The sequence below is a fragment of the Pseudophryne corroboree genome, chromosome 9, assembly GCF_028390025.1.
Source record: "Pseudophryne corroboree isolate aPseCor3 chromosome 9, aPseCor3.hap2, whole genome shotgun sequence".
Lineage (NCBI taxonomy): Eukaryota > Metazoa > Chordata > Amphibia > Anura > Myobatrachidae > Pseudophryne > Pseudophryne corroboree.
The window spans coordinates 470,538,844-470,541,545 of NC_086452.1; the positions used below are offsets into that span (position 1 = coordinate 470,538,844).

Below are 2,702 nucleotides of genomic sequence, written 5' to 3' on the forward strand. Positions count from 1 at the left end.
TGTTTCTAAATGCATAGTAGATAAAACCTCCTCAGGGAACAGATTTTTCTTTTTTTTTTAATTGAAACCCGAGGTGCGGTGCTTCATCACCCAGTGTCTGTGCCAAACGTGCTGGGGGCATAGGATCTTGGACCCTCTCCAAAAGGAGAAGGGCCCCGTTACTCCCCAACCCCTCAGAGCCCAAAGGCCTACTGAGGGGAAAAGGGTCTGTGGGTCCCTCCTTGCCGAGGCGCAGGGGGACCCTCGTGTGTCCCCAGGGTTGGCCGAAGCTTCCCCCTGGGGACCGGAAACAGCATCTGGCCCTCCCCAAAAGGAGAGGGCCTCAGCAACTAGGGGAGAGGGTGGCCCATAAGGGTCTCACCTAAACCCCAACAAAAAACCGTGAACGTGACTTACGAAACAAAAATAAGTGCTAGTGCATAAGTAAATAAATAAGCCCCAGCCAAAAAGGGGGGGGTATAAAAAATTGTCCTTGCCCTAGCCAAAAGGCCAGGGCAAAGGAAAAAGTGCTACAGAAGTTGGGGAGTGACAGTGCTCGTGCCATCAAAATGCAAAGGCGCCCGCACCAGTGCAAATTAAGGCACCCCTAGGGGCACGTGTCACCTGGAGCTTCGAGCCGCTCCCAGTCTCTCAGCCAGACCAAACTTCATACCTACTCTATGCCGGGGTCAACCCCCAGTACGAGAGTAGATACTAGACCAGGTCGTTCCCGATCCAACGTAAGGTATTCTTCGGCCTTACGAAGTAGGGATACTAAGCCAGAGGCCTTGCCACACCCCGGCACTGTACTCCACAAGGTGTTTCTCCGTTCCACATCTAGGAACCTCTCACGCTCCTAGTGTAAGAACAGGTACTCCACCCTGTGTGTCCCTCGAGCAGATACTACACTTGATCTTAGCCAAAAGGCTGAGAAGGGAACAGATTGTGATGTTGAAATAAATCATGCAGGAAAAGACAGCACAAATGGACGCCTACAGCATCAGATAAAGGGTCCCAGCAATCCCAGACAAGTCAGAGAGATGACGCTTGGCCGTTCCCAAGGGTAATATCACGCTATACCAGTAGAAGGATAAGTGAGATAAGGTAGCACTGGGCTAAGGAAAAACCAGGACCACGTTTGGGGCAGGGGAGCAAACAAAAGGGCACAGGGTAGGGTGCTGTTGGGTAGAAAAGACAAACATGGGAGAGACACCAATGACTGCGCCTGTCACCAGAGACACCCACAGAAGGCTAAACTGAATCTTCCGCAGCTGCAGAACAGGCAGCGTCTACATGAAAGAAACCAGCTCCGGCAGGCTCGCCACGGGTGGTCAGGTAATCAGGCAGCCAGGACAGGGCGCCTCCAGAGACGGTGGAACCCTGCGCAGGATGCCGGCGGTCAGAATACCAACCATGGCATCCTGACGATCAGAATCCCGACAGGGGAAAATAAGTATACTTACTGTGACAGGACGGTACCGTACGAAAGCACTCGCCGCTTTCGCGTCCCGTTGACTGCGCACAGACTGGAAAGGTCAAGCCACACGAGGCCTGACCACATAGGGGATTCCCGCTTACCGTCAGTAACCGCCTGTTACTGACTCCACCCACTGCGCTGTGGGCGGGTTCTCGCTGCCACCACCAAACTCCTAACCTGCCGTGGCGTTTGGAACCACGGTTCTGCTCTGTATGTGCCGACGCACTGCCTTACCACACCTGTGTGGTGTTGACGAATCCCCACTAGCCACTTGCTAGGCCTCTACCGGTAGCTGGCGGAAGGCGGAACTTGGAGACGTTAGGTGCTTCCCTGGACAGCCGGAGGACGGGGCTAGGTTTGGCCTAACCCTGTTCGTCACAAGATGAAGCAGTCTTCTTGAGGCAATGATGTTTATTTTGCAATAGTTCTAAAGAGAACTCTTCCCTATTGCTAGGGGCAACAGCATACAATCAGATGTTTTCAGCAGAATAAGATGGTATAACTACAAATCTGGAGGCACGCAGGTCTCCTTTTTATGTCAATTTTCCACACAGTATCACAGGGGGGTTAGCCCTCCCTGTCTTCTCCAACCAATCAGGTTATCGCAGAAAATATAAAGAAATACAAGTTTACATTTCAAAAGTTAAGAATTAGATAAAGCACATTCCTGCTCCTCTTCATATATAACCAAACCAGTGTGCTATCCCAAACACAATCTGATTATCATCTTCCTGTCTCTTTCACAAATGTAAATGTAACTTGCATTTCAATTGCATTCACCCTCTCACACATAGACAACGTTCTTATACTGTAAATTAAACATAATCTGCATCACACATAATGCAGCCTAAGAAATGTTACATCAAACTGTTGTTGAATGAAACCCACTAGTTTGCATTTGTGAAACACAATCTGATTAACATGTTCCTGTCTCCTCTAACATCTCCATGCAAACCCAGTTCACACAATATTCAGAGAAGACAGCAACAAATCCTTTCACCTGCATATGTCTATAAAGTTACACAGAGACACATCTCAATCTCAAAGAAATGGCTTGTCCATACACCCCTTTCCAGGTGCCAGGGTCATCAGCATCTCAATTCCTAGGTGAGAAGCTTCCAAGCCATTTGTCCACAAACGTAAATGCATTTTAAAACCAACACAGCTTACACATTCCTTCTAAGTGCTGACATTTGCTGCAATGTAAATGTGCAATCTTACAACTGTGCCTATTGCCTTAAATATA

The 2,702-nt window shown here is 49.0% G+C and overlaps 1 pseudogene; it reads right to left on the bottom strand.

Moving 5' to 3' along the window:
* Positions 1 to 794: 794 nt before the first annotated feature.
* On the bottom strand, positions 795 to 918 carry LOC134959277 (U2 spliceosomal RNA; annotated as a pseudogene).
* Positions 919 to 2,702: the final 1,784 nt, after the last annotated feature.